Raw genomic sequence first — 15,702 nt, 5'->3', positions numbered from 1 at the left:
AATACTTGAACATATTTTAGATACAGTTACTCTAGCAACTGCCAGAGAAGAAATGACTATGACAGTGGCTGTCGGTGGTTATGGGATAGATTCCCATGACCTCGATTAGGAACAATGGGATGATTAACAGAGGACAGACAGATGGATAGACAGCTGTAGCTGTTTTTACTGGAAGGGAATATTCTAGAATAAGTTATTTCTTCAAATATTCCCTAAAAATATCAACAGGCAGTTTCAAATTTTGAATTTACACCTGAATAGAAGGAACAAATTGACTAAACCTTAAAGGTCTCATCTTTGACCGCCTGACTCTTCTAATACGCTGTGCTCCCAGGCTGTGCTTAAACAAGAAAGACACTTTTCCACCAGGTCCTTTTAACTTTTTTAATCCAAAATATTTGAGGATTTTCACTTCTTGCACAAAGTGAATCCATTTAAATGCCTTTCGCCTTTCGCCCTTTCACGAGACATGCAGTTCACGAAGTAGGCGACCACATCTACCAAGTCACCTTGAGATAACACTGAAAAAGGCAACAACAGAAAGAAGACAATTTTCCATCAGCGATAAGCAGATAGGTGCTCTCAACTGGAAGCTGACTGGTTTGTTTATCTAAGAAAACACACTGAACTTCAAATGAACCATAACTAATGTAGACTCGTCTGCAGCCGGCTAAAAACAAACACTATGGGCCGGAGGATAGTAGGTGTCGTTCATTACAGCTAAATATGCCCATCACATTAGCTTTCCACACGAAGCGGCATCAAGGCCAAAAATGGCGTTTAGTCATTTATCTACATGACACAATGTATATATCAGTAGAGGAGAAAATGATTCTTCTACGTGAAACTAAAGCACGAAGGTGACATTTTCGAAACACGAGCCCAATTAAAACTTGTTTTTGCAATTAACTCCTATTCTCCGGGGAAGCGGTACAAACACAGAGCGACACACCAAAAGAATGTGGGATTTTAGTGCCGTTTCTTTAGCCAAACGAGAAATCTGACTGGTGTTGGAGACAAGAGATCTGAATTTAACATTTTAATTAGACCCATGCAGGAAATAATAATAATAATCGCTTGCAATTAAGCGACTCCATCATCAGAAATTTGACAATGACCAAGCACGGCTGACTCGGTCATTCCCAACAACCCCAATTCATTTATTTTACTAAAATGTGCAACCTTGTTTTGGGTACCACATTTGAACAATTGATGTTGCCTCTTTTTTACAAATGCATGTAAATTACAATATTATTGCGGGATATAATACAGTTACAAAACACATATTGCACGCACCTCTGCCAAAACTGTTTAATTTTTTTTAGATATTTTATAAACATACTTAAACGCATCATTTAAATAAGGTGTTGACTTGATATTCAATAAATCCTCTTCACAAGGGTTTCATTGGCTCATCTAGTTGGCTAACTGTTATAGTCTGGTAATGATTCGCGACGAAGCTGGTGCCAACGCCGCTCTCTTCTTCTTCCCAAGAAATAATATTGTTCACTTTACACTTAATTAAGCTGATAAATAATTTAGTTTGCCATTAGAAAACAGACTGCCACCATTAGTCCAATCATTTGAAGGTAACTAAATAGTTTTGCATACTAGTGTCACTAGATAACAGCTACTTGGCAACACGGGCATTCGTCTTACAAGAAGACGCAACAGCCCATGACGATGTTACTGTACCGCTTCTCCAAGTCACCACTTCTTTCTTTAGAGCCTACTCATTAGAACATGTGTAAATACAGACTCGCTTCTCCGCTCTTCCTATATGTTTATGGAAGCAAACTCCACACAAGCTCGTCAATAGCGCATCCATAATTCAGTCTAATGGATTATATAATGTCAACATTAATTAGCGTCATCTCTTATGCTTTAGTTTAATTATGGATACAGGCCTCTTTTAAAATAGACACTGTTTGCTGTGGCAGAGTTCAACATCTGTTTTCAGCACTGCGGGAAGTCAATCAGGCCGAGGATGGCGGTCGTATAGCCGTCAGTCCTCGCTGTGGACTCTGAAGCAGCTCGAGTCAGATTGGTGATAGCAGGAGTGGGGGAAGCGAAAGTGCACATTCCTTTTAGGAAAACACTTGTCAAGCACAGCTGCCACTTAAATCACATTATTTATTGATGCGCACGAGCAGCGGCGAGATGATAAATATAACGTGTATGAAGCCGAAACGAAAAAGAATTCCGGCACAGAGGCGCTCGTCATTTTGTTCAGCAGCTGGTGTGACATGTGAAGACTGAATCCGATGGTGTCATCAGCTATTTGTCAAGCGAGAGAGATGGAGGGCTTGACACCTTCCTAGGTTTTGTTGGTGGCTCGTTATGAAGAGGCTGGCTGACAAATTGGCCGAGGGACACGCCATGTATTTTCAATCATTTCTTCCTATAAAAGAGCCGCAGCGTTTAGAACAAATGACTAGCTTTACGGTACAAGGATTTTTTACATTTCCTTGCTTGTGTACCTCCGTCTACCATTCCCTTGCTCAAACTTTGGACAGAATTTAGGAAATTAATGTTTAATAATGCGTACGTATAGCAACAGCGTCCTTCAGTCACTACCTTCACTACTAAATCGGATAGTTTGTGATTGTCGTCCACAACTCCACAAGAGAGGGGAAAAAGAGAATAAAATATAGCAGGATATATGTTTCCATATTGTGAGAAATTTCCATGCAACGCTTAGGGGTGGGAAAAAAGAAGCTTAAAGATTCACCTTGTAGAAGTGACATTTAAATAAACAGGAGCCACTTTCTGTCTCAATCCCTCCCTGTTCTCTCTGTGCCACTCTAATTTGAGGCTGTCACAAACAAATCCTCCTCACAGACCTTTCCAAATGTCAGGTTCTGTCAAGCGGGAGGTGGGGGAAAAAAATTCTCCTGGAAACTTGTGCCAGGAAACAGGCATATTTCTGGCACTTTTACCGCCACCCCACCCCCAACCCCCAACCCCACATCACTGAGTCCTGCAAATTCATAAAATATTGCTCAATATCTGATGCCGGTATCGCAACATGTTGCAATCGGTGCATCATAACTACAGTGTGAAGAGGCAAACTGGAGCACCACATTCCCAAAGAATAAAATCACTACAGTGAAAAAAAAATTTAAAAAAAATGGGTGTAGCAGCTGCGACTTCATTCAAAAATAAATAAGGACAAATTATTTTTGTGTGGGAGACGTAAAAGGTTCTTTGTTAATCCAGTTACGGTGGCAATGATTCAATTATGTGACGCGATTACAATCAAGCAAGCACAAAAATTAAGGAGGCTTTAACGCACATTTTTTGGAGTGCTGCGCATCTGATTGTGGATTCTAATGCTGTGAGGCAGACTCAGCAGGAAGCCCCACCTCAGTGACACAGTACACACCTCATTACATTAAACATAATATTTACTTTTCACTCACCCCATCAAATAACACCATGGGGGCATTTCACTTTCCTCCGAACGCAGTTCACTCGCCACTGTCAAATCCTGACTAGCGCTGGCATCCATGGTTAGCGGCTTCACTGGCGCCAGTCAAGTTATTTAAAAATCTTAACGGATACGCGGATCCGAGTCCTGGAAGGCACCCGATTACCATTTTTATCTGAGTTGTTGCAAGCCTGATGAACACATTTGAAATGTTCCAGGTGAAAAATAGTCAAAAAACCGCCAGTCTCTAGAAAAAGTCATCAATTCAGCGACTCGGCATTCAAATCCCACATCATTTTAATAACGTATGGCATGAAGAAAGTTAACAAGAAACTGTAAGCGGTGCACGCAATCTCAAGAGTCGCTTTACTGCCCTGAGTGTGAGGGAATGAGATGAGGGGGAGCGAGGAGCTAATCAACTCTTACACTTCAGCAGCATTTCATGCATTGCCTGCCACTAGTACAGTGTGCACAAAGGGCACGGAGCATCAAATAGTCAACACGTCACTGCAGCGAGACTGGATCCAGACTCTGCACCCATGAAAAGAAAATCTTGCTTCAGAGCGAATGGAAGATTTAATTAATTCTGCACATGAACTGCTCGTAGGTTCCAGGTCGGGGGTTTTTTTTTTGTGCGCGCACAGAAAAGTTTAATGTGAAATGAAAATTCATGCCCCCAAAACAGGACCTGGCGTGAATTCAGCTGTTAAATTTGCATTTCTTAAGACAGAGTTCAAGTCGGGAAAAAAAAGCTGTCCTCTCGCTGCACCTTGTGTAAGATGTTGAGCCAATTGAGGTGGTGGATGGGGAGAGGGAGATAGAGAGGTGAGAGAAAAATAAGGGAGCGGAGAGAGGGGAAAAAAAATCCTTTTTTCCGCTTCTTTATTTTAAAGACGTTTGTACTGCCAACTTTTAATCTGTGCCATCGCAGCTGCATGTCGTGACACCATGTCCAGAAGGCCAGACTGGTTCGGGCTTAGTTCTTTCTCTCTTTTTTCCCTTCCCTCTTCCTTGCCGCCTTGCATCAGGCTGAGGATCTGAGGCTTTAATATGGCTGCCAGTGAGGCAACAGCCATTTAATAACAATGCAATAGTTCCTCACAGCAGTGGTCCAGTGTCACTCATACACCCTGCCGTGTGCAGATGGTACATTGTCTGTGATTTCCGAACACATTCTCCTTTCTGAGATGTTTTGCCCCCTTTCTCCCAACAATACACACACACACACACACACACAGCTGCTTTTGACAGCAGTGTTTAACTCTTGAGAGAAACACCATGCAACTGCTCGGCCGTCTTGTTTCTGCTATCATTGCTCCTGGCTTGTTTCATAACAGGTCAGCTGAAGTGCCCCCGCCCAGAGATCTTTGTGTGTACGTGTGTAGTGTGTGTGCATGTAACAGGCAATAAGCCTTTTGCATGTGTTTCACAGCCTCCCGCAGTGGGGGGGGGGGACATCTGGAGGAGGCGTTGCCATATACACAGGGGGAGGGGGGGGGGGGGAACCAAGAGTTCCGGCCAAAAATATCATCCTCTGAGGACATTGCTGACTTCTATTAACATACAAAGAAGAAAATATGGCACTGGAATATTTATTCAAATCAGCCCAGATAATATTGCCATAATCCAGTCACCTTGACGAGTTACCATAAAACCCGTCCTTTCGATCACGGGCACTTGCCTGACTCGCCACTGAGAGTAATTAGGAGACTTTTTGATGAAAGCGGTTGGTAATTCAGTGTAAGTAGAGGGGGAAAAAAGGCTTTGGAACGACCGTTTCACAAGGTAGATGTTCATTACGCGCCAGCAGGGAAGGACCTCCTCTTAATAGAGTGCCAGACCATAAACATCCCTCATCATCACCCGGCCTGCCATTTGATCTCACCTCTGGGGGTTGTGTGCTGGGCATCTTCATTCATTTCTTCCACGTTTCACTGTCTGTTTACTCAGTAATGGACTCTGCCCTGAGAGTTGTTACATGGAGGGGGGCAAAGCGAAAGTGCCTGACACTCTGCTGTGTTGGTGATTAAAAGCTGAATTAGCAACTCTAGGTCACCTTTAACGCTGTGATGGATGGACCCAAAGCAGCAATCTGATATTTTCTGTTATCTGGGAGCTACAAGCGGGATAACAGGGGCAACATGAGCATTTACAGGAAAAAAAAAAAATTTGCCTTTTCATTAACTACAATCAATTAACACTCTTTTAATTAAAATCCAAAGGCAATGTGGTTAAAGCAGGATGCTATATTGTCCTGACACTAAGCACCTTGGGAATGGGTGTGCACGGAACTGTGTCCACCACTGTCTGTAAAGCCCTAGTTAGCATTGCCCGAGTTCAGCTGCGTATGTGGCATCTCTCCTGTCACAGGCAGTTTACAAGACCGGGAACGAGGGTTGCCATCTGTCCCACCTCTACGGGGTGCACAGAGGGACATTTTGCACAGTTTTGGCATGCCTGACTTCCCGCAATATTGCACAAATGTTTAGAGACATTACATAAGCGAGGAGACCTTGACTGGGGTTAAGCGGGAAATAGAATAGATATTTGAAGAGGGACAGCAAGAAGCAAGGTAAAGATAAAAGATGAAAATTTTTTGTTTCCTCTCACTTACCCGACACTCGGGGAAAGAATGAACTGAAGTCATGAGGCTGCGTGGGACAGGTACAAAACAAAAGGCAAGATCAGGAGTGCAACTCCAAGGCCTCTCCAAACGAATTTCAGTCTATTAATACAGAATTATCCAAACACCTTTAAGGTGAGCACAATAAATCACCATCAGTAATGGCCAAGTAAGAAATCTACACGTTTACTTATGTAACATTCTCACAATGTAGCACTATTCAAGGCTAACCGATGAGTGGTTTGAGCACCAGCATCGCAGTAAAAGGAAATAAAGAGTTGAACTTTTGATGAGCGATGACCTGTCAAGGTGTCTCCTCTCTAGTTTCCATTTCACTCGCTTCCATGTGCAGTAGTGAAAAGAAGCACTTGGAAATAAATAAGGCAACGCTAAATCAAGCGAATCACACATATAGTCTGACATTTGGGGCGGACAATTTACTCTTTTGTCATTAATTTTAACCCCCCCTTTCCCCACAGAACATCACCCACCATTTTGTCTTTCTTTAGTTCCACTCACCACAGTGGTGGGTGGGATCTGGGGATGGGGAGGGTGGAGGATGCTGTGAATTTTCTACATTGTCAGGTGAAAATACATGGATGTCACGTGGCTCGAAGCACATGTGGTCTACAGATTATAAGAGGAGCTGTACATAGAGCGAATTGCTCGTATCAAATTAGGTACTACGGGGAAATTACGCTGATAGAGACTAAGTCACAAGACATGATATTAAGGGCAGGAAACAAAACCAGCTTTTGCTAGAGGAGCTCAGTCACATGTTACATTTTAGCTTTGTCTGTCAGCTCCAGTAACCACTTTTCTATCAGAAACATGCAGAAATTAATCCCAAGGCACAGCACTTAGGAATTTTATACTAGCAGTCGAACATTATAAGGAGGGGGGTATTTCTGTTCAAACAACGCAGGAAGACGACAATATCGATCTTTAACCATTCCTGTTAAGTGGCGACTGGTCAGATTTCCTGCAAAAATGTCGACTCCCAAACTTGCATCCGGTTATTCTCCGAGTGAGCTGAAAACTGTTGCTAGCACCTTGAAATCTTTTGCAAAAAACCATTCAACAGACACTGAGGTGACTAAATCCAGAAACACAAATATTTGGCAAACTCCTGAATAAAACATTCCAAAGCTTAAAATTTGCCGAGCAAATATGGCTTAAGCAGTACAGAGGCTACTTTGTAACGCTCCAATTAATCATTTAATTAAAGGTGAGTTATCTGTATTGTGCAAAAAAAAAAAAAAATACATTTCACATTACAAATGATTCAATTCCTAAAACTTCAAGGAGTATTCAAAAGTATGTTATATGTCCGCAATCGTGTGGCAGCAGCGAGATTTGCAAAAGGAGAATGACAGAAGGCGCAGTGGGGAGAAAGCGCTAACAGTTATATCACCCTCAAGAAAAGCCTGCAGCCCACCCACTCACTGACTACCAATGACACCCTCCATCTCTGATTTAATCAGAAGGCAAATATGCTGTGATGTTTCCTTCTGCTTCTTCAAATTCATCTGATAATGCACACATTAAAGGGGAAGGTATGCAGATACAGAAGGGCGGTTGCTTCACGAACCTCTTCTGTGTACTGAAACAACCCCCCCGCAACTGGTGTACAGTGAATTAACTGGACGTGCACTGCCCGCTTGCAACCGTTTTTACACGATTGCATGTACGAGGGAACGCCTTAAGAATGCGTGCACCGCATTTACATCTGAGGGTTTTGCAACTGCTGATGAATTTGTAAGCATGCATCATCGCGTATAATTCCATTTAGTAGCCAAATGAACCCACGGTTTATGCAGACAGTAGAACCCCCCCCCCCCCCCACCACCACCACCAAAACCCACCCTCGCCTCTCATTAGGCGAGCACATCTCCAAAGAAACCAAGGGCAGAAGAGGTGGAGTTATTGCAAATCACATTATAGGACATGAAATTAATCCTGCCTCCCCAAACATTTGGCCTTGCGTGAGTTTAACCTTCAAACCGCCTTTTACTATTTAAAGAAGGACTTTGAAAACCCCCGCCTTAATCCAAAAGAACAGGTGAGGTTACAACAAGAGCTCTGGCAGGGCGATTATTCACTGCGATCCTTCAGCGTGCCGATGATACGTTGTAATTTCATTTCACTTACGCCCGTTCCATAATGCACGACAGAAGTGCGCAGGGGCACTTTACCTCCCCAAAGACCACTTCCTCTTTAAGATAATAAAAGTCTTTTGTGCTTGCCTTTGAGAAATCCTTAGTGGATTATGTGAGCGCGGATTCCGGAGCACATCAATTAATATATATTAAATGAAAGAGTATTAAGTTGTAAGAAAATAATTAATAACTAATTGCTGCGCTACAGCTTTGCCCGACCACCTTGTTCCGCAACGTGAACAGGACCCTCTTCGACATCAGCAAAGAACAAGAGTTCTATGACCTTTTACGTGGCTGAAAGACAATGTATTTCCATTTTATTACATGGCTGCCTCACTCTCCCTTGATACCAATGTAGAGCAGTGTGAGATAAAAGTGCAGACTGTTACACACAATCCAATATCTGTGGAGAAATTCCTATCTGCTGGCCAATTCAGAACCACATGAGGTTCAGCCAGACTAAAATACATCTGTTTGTGTTACAGAATACTGTAGATCTGTTATGCGAGCCTTATCGCTGGATCTCGTCCTTTTGTACGGCGCAAAGAATAGTGCTAGCGCAGGGTTCCACTTTCCCAGTTACCATGAAAAAGACATTCAGTGCACAAAATATCTTTCACCCCTGTGAAGCACTGGAAAACACAATCGCTGCCACTGTCAATGAAATTATAGGAATGAGGGAATAAGTGATGACAGCGGAAAAAATCTGACGGCGACGCCAAACTGGCGTACGCGGGCATTGCGCAATTTCTAACGTTCTGTAACATCGGATGCCTCAGGAGAGCAGAGGAATGGGAATGACAAGTAAAATGTTTCTTTGAGATATCTTTTCAATATAGCACTTCTAACGGTTAGATGAGTTCTGAAGGAACGAGAGAGAAGCTCCACTTGAGTGATGGCGCCTTTAGTTGTTGTGAGCGTAGAAGACATTGAGTACTTTCCGCTGCAGCTCCCATGGTTTAAAGTTATTCGCTTGGACCAAAAGCGATCCGCGGCAAAGAATTGCCGTCTTGATCAGTTTTCAGTTCTTTTTCCGTGCATTTTTTTCTCTCCCCCCTCCGCCTCTCAAAGATTACCCTGGCTTTCAGCTAAATCAATCTTGTCTTTGGTTGGAGATAATGAGCGTGCTCGCTGGGCTTCAAATGAACACCGTTGCTCTCGGGCTCCTCGAGCTCAGTGCAGTCGCATCATGCAGACACTTTCGCGGACGGCAGGAAAAGAGAACCCCTGGCCTTCAGAGACCAATTAAAAACTCATATTCAAATTGAAGGAGCACAGCAAAGGGTTCTAACTATGCTCCATCCGTACAGCTTCCCTTTGCTTCCAGGTTTATCCCAACTGTTTTCAAACCTGATCAACAATATCAAAACAGAGAAGAAAGACGGAGAGCCTGTCTCATCTCTGGTGGATCAAACGATACCAGAAAGTAGCGAGGACTCCCAGATACACTTATTTCCATGCAACCCCCTTCTCTTGTGTTCGAGATACTCTGGTACAATTTATCAGCGCTGTAGCACCGACTGCATAAATAAGATGATTTGCATTATAGTGGTAATCAAGTCTGAATTATGTCATAGATCTTAGATCACACTTTAATTAGCTTTGCCTGCTAGCTTCATCGCCCCCAATTTGCAGTGAAATATTTGACAGAAAAGTGTTTGGCACTTTTGCTCTTTTGACAGTTTCATAAATGAATAATGACGCCAAACAAAACCTTTAAGGAAGACACACTTAAAGAGAAGTTACAGAGAAGTTGACTGCAGCGCTTTCCTCGGCCACAATTTCATTTCATCTCGTGACACATTTGGCACCGGAGCCCAGCGGGTACGCAGCAGCTCTTAAAACATGCTCTGCCGTGCTTCCACAGCACTTCCAGGGAGCCTGCTCCCATAAATCCCATCTAATGGTCACTGGCAAGGGGAACTTTTTAACACAGAACTTAGCAGCCTCTGTTATTCACCCTTACAGCGAGACTCTCGGGATGATGGATAGTAATAAATATTGCACGGGGCTCACAGAGGTCCCCTCTGAGACGTTCAATTGCCTTGAGTGATAGGGCGCTGCTCGGCAACACAGGAGAGGGTGGCAGAGGGCACGCTCTTCACGGGGTCGACTAACCGAGTCTACTCAATTTCCCCTCTCAGCGATCCTGATTTCCTAAGACTGCCTCCATGAGCAAAAATAAGCTGAAAAAAGTCAAGTTTCTGCAGTTATCTATGGCAACTCTGTTGGCTGTAAAAGAAGAATTGATTGTCCCGTGGAAGAAAAAGAACTCCACTGTGGCGCAGCAAGGGTTGCAAATATACCTGGAATGTGAGGGGGGAAAGGAACACTGCTCGACGTTATGACCATATCCCTTCTGCACTTGTGACCGGAGCAGTTTAATGGAGCTTTCTGACAAGAGAGCTCTGTTGCGCAGCGCTGCCCACCATCTTAACAGCTTCCTTGACAATAGCCAACAACAGAGCAGATGTCCAGGCCGCACACATCTGTAGCAGCCCTATATTACTTAAGGCGCACACCCCCTTTCCTCATCTAATACAAGCAGTTGTAAACAAAGGGCAGCTTCTCCAAGGTCACAACCCTTTTAGCTTAAAGACACCAATTTGGGAGTTCTTGTATTGGGAAAGATGGATATGGTCAAATCCTTATACGAGTAATTAACTGAAAAGTATGAGAGATAAGGATAGCTGCTATATTAACCCAATATCAGTTTTGCTGTCATATTTCCGGAGCAATCAGCAAATTAATTAGCCTAAAAGAATATTTTTGTGTCTAATTAACAAGTGAGCACAAGACAATTAGCAGCCCATTTGTACAAGTGGCTGTAAACATAAGCTGCATTTTAGTGATAGATTTTGAGCACAAACTGTAGTCAGTTGTAGGAACAGCGTGGTAACAATTAGGATAAATATCTAGTGGGGAGGGGGGGGGTCTGTTCAATCCAGTCCTCCAGGGGATACTGATGGAAGAGGTTATCTCCAATGATCCAGGGAAATAAGGACTCACCGACTTCACTTATCTCCACTCTACAAGTCAAAAGCGGCATTCGGGATCAAAATGCGGGGACTCTTAATGTGAAAAGAAATAAGTTTATAAGGACAAGAGTGTTACAAAGTGCGCCGCGTTCCACATGGGCCGGTGACATGGTGATGGGGCAGCAGATGTGCAGCTTGTGTTCAACTAAAGAAGAAGAAGAAGAGAAGAGGAAGAAAAGAAGAAGAAGGATGCACGGGCGAACCGGTGAGGATTACAGACGATGACGTCTTTCACTATTCCCGACAAAAACTCCACTCAGTCGACTCAAGTGTGAAGCACGGCAGGATTTACGAACACACGCACTCTCTCCCACACGCACACACACACCAACACAACTCCGCAAAGCACTTCCTATTTTCTTTTAACCGACACACTCCTCCGCGGAGTCCCGCTGCGTCCAAAAATCCCGGATACCCCCTGCGGGACGTGAACGGCGAGGCTGCTCGCTATTTTCCCGTCCACATTCGACAGTTTGCTGCGTTTTTTAGGCGACTAAAACATCCCTGATGTGTGCAACCCACCGCGACGGTTCCCTCTCTCCCCCCCTCCATCTTCATGGCGCAGTAAGGTGGACACACATGGTCAGTATGCGGACCTGGAAGCTCCGAGGGCGGGCGGGCGGTCGTATCCCAACTCCCATCAGAAACACGACCGAATTCGAAAAGAAAGAGGGAAAAACCCCCAGCACCGCTGTTGGGAATCTAACAAATGAAATAAACGCGGTCTTACCTGGTTGAACGATGTGAAAAAGCAAGTTGTGGAGCCGACTTCTTTCAGGCACACGTTGGCGGCGGCAGCATCATCCGCTTCTTCTTCGGGGAGAAATGTTTCATGAAGATTTGGGAGTAATTCTGATTCCACCTTGTTAATCCTCCGGGTCGCTGGGAAAAGAGGGGGTGAGAGAGAGAAGCGAGCAGATAGAGGAGGGCTGACAGGCTGGAAACGAGCGGGCTGCAGGATTTGAAACGCGTTCAGTTTATTAAAGCCGAGCGTAAACGCCGAGTAGCTGTCTGTCTAACTGTTCCACCGCTTTATTTTCTCCCTCTCTTCCCCCTCTTTCTCTCCCTCCACACACACTGTCGAACTCTCCTGCTTTCATCAAGGCGGGGTCTTGGGTCGTTTAAGCCAATGACATAAACCAAGAAGAAGCCCCCTCCCTCCTCCTCCTCCTCTTCCTCCTCCTCCCCCTCCTCCTCCACATCAACTACACACCTTCTGTTTCTCATAAGCAAACATGATGCAGCCAAATCAGAAATCTCATCTATAGGGTGATGGAATATGTGATTGTGTGTTCGTCGGTGGAGCTGTGAAGATCTGAGCATATTTAAAGTCCTTTAAGGACCCTAAAAATCCACGCGCTGTGGTTGAAGTTTCCCCGAATGCCACTAAAGTTCTTAATGTAAGCAGAACTGCAGCCGGTGCAGTGCTTGAAGTAGACGAAGCCCCGATTCTTGCAAAATAAAACGCCCGTTTTAAAGTGCTCCAGCGTTTTTACATTTACGCACCGGTGTGTCGGCGCAACATGGCATTTTTCCCGGCGCGTTCGGCCTCCATCATGCCGGGATGACAACGGTCCACATTTGTAAACAAGGGCTCTGGAATGTCAAGTAGCATCGAACGACACGGAAGTGTGTGTAAAGTTCATCCCTAACAAGCAGGGTATTTGTCCAATATATGTACCAAGTCTGGTGAAAAACTTGGCCTGTGCATTCCTGATGACCCTTTATTTAAACAAATGCGCGGAAAACTCCACTGCACACGTTACCTGAAAATAAGAAATTATCCACAAAGCAGTTATCATAGAATCTGCTAATCCTGATTTAATAAGTGTCATTTAATCCCACGGTCATGGTACAATAATGAGGGCGAATATGCCATTAGATCGATGTTATTCTGCAAGTAATTCAGCGGTTTCTGTAGGCTTACTCACTGAGGGCTCACCCATGCATGCGTTACTGATTCGACACAACTATGTGGCAAAGCATGTGACAACCTCCACCCCCACCCCCCACCCCCCGCATCCCATTCCCCCTCGGTACTTTTCAAAAGGCGCGGGGTCATGGGTGATATCACATGATTGATTTCTACTGTCCTTTCTTGGAAATTGTTGTGCGAAGGACGACCGTCGATACAAACCTCATCAGAGCGCATCTGCATCTCATTCTGTCTTTAATGTCTGCCGGCGCGGTCGCGCTATGAGGTCAAATGAACGGCTGCAGATTATGTTAGGAGGTGCCGGTCGGGGGGGCTCAATTATCTGCATTCTACTTTTTCGACTTCTGCTTTCGGCCTGACCTTCTTCGACTCCAGTATTGAGCTGTGATCAACGACTGTCTACCTTTTGTCAGCACGATCGGAGAGACGTAGCACACGGCGAAGAGCCCCTCGGTGGAATAATGACGCTGAAAGGGAGCGTGGCCAAATCGGGTTCTTCAGCCTCACAGCCGCAATTTTATTGATGCATCAGAAAGATTGCATATTGTCTGCAAGAAAATCGACGTTAGGGATTTTCGAAACACTAACATAACTGATTGTGTGTTGCTCCTTTGTGCGCGGGGGCTGCAACGCTTGAACGACCTTTTGTGACACATTTGTTTGCCGGGACCATTTAGTCTAAAATACAGTCAGTCACAACAACAGATGGAAAAGACAGAAAATACAGCCAAGGGTCAGAAGCTACTCCTGCTGCTGAGGTGTACACAGCTACCTGCAGCCAATAACTGAGCGGCTACCTTGACATCCGGAGGCGACAGCCGGCGATATTGTGTTTATCTCTGAAAGAGTTCTTGTTGTAGAGAATATGGAACACGTGCAGAATAGTGACCTGCATTCAATGCTGTGTCACTGTCCCATCCTGCGCTCTCATTGGCTACAATTTCAAGAACTCTGGTAAGATGTGCGACATGCTCTTAACATTTTACATCCAAAAAAACTAGGCATCAATAATGTTCTGACAGGATCCGTGGCGGTGTCAACATAAAACGCGGCCGATTCCACATGGCCATTGATTTATTGCGAGCCAGCTTTCAGAGCTTGGCAAAATTAGGTGTCACTATGAAAGTAAATCCTCTTCTGTCTAATTTGGATTTGAAGTACTTTTAAAATAGAAGTTAAATTCTTTTTTTGAATTTCAAACAAAACGCCACCTAGTGGCCAGATCTAGCAAACACAGTAGCCACAACACATAGGTTGTTCCCATTTGTGGGCCGATGCATCCATGGAGGGGATCGTTGAAGTGTTTGAAGGCCATTGGAGGTCCAAATTCATTGTATCACTGGTTTCTGATCCTTTCATGTTGAACTCTGACCCTGGTCTCAATGCTTACAATTTCACAACCAGACTCCACAGCCGAGTCTCCGCCAAGAGGCAGGCAATATGTTATCCACAGTCGCCCCTGGAGACACACATCTATCAATCTCTGGATGAATTATTAAAGGGACCCCACCCCCATCATGTTTCTTACATAGGTTGGAATTAGTGTCGTTTGCATCGTACCAGGGCCGCGTTGCGCTACAGTTGGTGCTCTTCCCACCTGCTCTTTTTTTGCTTTGGTCCTTTAACTTTTTTATTTTTTTCAAAATTAGTGACTCAAGGAAATTCTGTAGGATGAAAGCGCGAACATATACGTGTTTCTTTGTTAAATAAAAAGCGACCTGATTGCTCCTGGCTGTCAGACCTCAACAATGAGGGACTATTTTAAGATTATTGCCGAGGTCAGTGTGCCACACTGACATGATCCACTCAGCAACCCAATAAGCACTGAGGCCCTCACACACACGCGCGCGCACACACACACACACTCACACAGACACACACAGAGCTCTCTTGTTGCTAATGAGGTGGCAGGGCCTCACATTGTAAGGATAAAGAGGGGGTGAACAACCCATACCCCCAACGGGTCGGCTTGAACTTGTGAAATAGGATTGACACCGCACTGAAAATGAGTTCGAACGGCACACTCGAGCCCCCCAGGAGGCTAAGTTGAATCAATTCTCCTAACGATGTTTGTAATTTAGGAGACTAATGACATGCACTATGAACTGGGAGATCAGGCCTCGGTGTCGCCTCTCAGAGGTGCAGCGTAAAAACATCTCTCTTTTTTTTAAATGAGTGCAGTGACAAGTCGTTAATGCCAAGTTAATTCTCCTTAGCCTTTTAATCCCTAGAAATAACTAAACAAATTTAAATGAGGCTCCTTTTTAAGGTCAGATCTTGAATTAATACATGAGCATACATTTAAACAGTTGACGGAATTCTGTTTTAAAGCACTTCTTAATATGAGTTGAACGAGAGGTCATAATAGTAAAGGTAGAATAATGCAGCTATAAGTGATGGTGATAATTTTGTATCAGGTTGTTGAGTACACATTTTACTTCACACTTTCATTTCAAACTTGTAAAATAAATTGTGTCAAACGTCACTTGAGCCTGTTGTATGACCAGAAACTCCAG

At 44.2% G+C, this 15,702-nt stretch overlaps 1 protein-coding gene across 2 annotated transcripts in view; it reads right to left on the bottom strand.

Annotated features, from left to right (window-relative positions):
- Window positions 1-12,330, bottom strand: part of LOC101074618 (C-terminal-binding protein 2) — a 68,854-nt gene extending 56,524 nt beyond the window's left edge. For both annotated transcript variants that reach the window (XM_011616598.2, XM_011616673.2), the window contains exon 1: window positions 11,981-12,330. The gene's annotated coding sequence lies outside the window, so the exon portion shown is untranslated. The remainder of the gene's footprint in view (window positions 1-11,980) is intronic.
- Window positions 12,331-15,702: the final 3,372 nt, after the last annotated feature.

This window comes from Takifugu rubripes, chromosome 1 (genome assembly GCF_901000725.2).
Source record: "Takifugu rubripes chromosome 1, fTakRub1.2, whole genome shotgun sequence".
Lineage (NCBI taxonomy): Eukaryota > Metazoa > Chordata > Actinopteri > Tetraodontiformes > Tetraodontidae > Takifugu > Takifugu rubripes.
This window is presented reverse-complemented; position numbering and strand designations above follow the sequence as displayed.